The sequence below is a fragment of the Musa acuminata genome, chromosome BXJ1-11 (genome assembly GCF_036884655.1).
Source record: "Musa acuminata AAA Group cultivar baxijiao chromosome BXJ1-11, Cavendish_Baxijiao_AAA, whole genome shotgun sequence".
Taxonomy (NCBI): domain Eukaryota; kingdom Viridiplantae; phylum Streptophyta; class Magnoliopsida; order Zingiberales; family Musaceae; genus Musa; species Musa acuminata.
Window position 1 is genome coordinate 22,984,503 of NC_088337.1, and position 498 is coordinate 22,985,000.

Below are 498 nucleotides of genomic sequence, written 5' to 3' on the forward strand. Positions count from 1 at the left end.
AGATTTTTTTTATAGATGAACCATATGGTAACTTTGGAAATATCTCCTTTACAATCGAAAGAATTCGTAGATTTCGATCATTGATAATCATACATTTAATAATATATATTCTCGATTGATACAATAATCACTCATGAAAATCTCCTCATCACCAATTATATGACCAATTCGAAGGGCAAATCTCCTATAATCATTTGGAAACTTAGTTTGAGATATTTTTTTTTTGGATCGTATTGACTAAAATACCATCACAGAAATTCTTACGAGGATGAATTCCCTCTTTAGGTTTATAGAATGGATCATGGTGTGTTTCCTTTCTCAAAATTTTCAATCTTATCAATGATAAAATATTTTATTGGTTTCGTAGTAGTCTTGGGGTTAGGCAACGGGACCTGATCTCCCCGTACCTATTCTTCAATAAATATTCTTTAGTATTATAAAGTCTCTTGTTAGTCAAAAAAAGAAAAACATCCCTTTTAACATTAAAAGTGTCAAAAT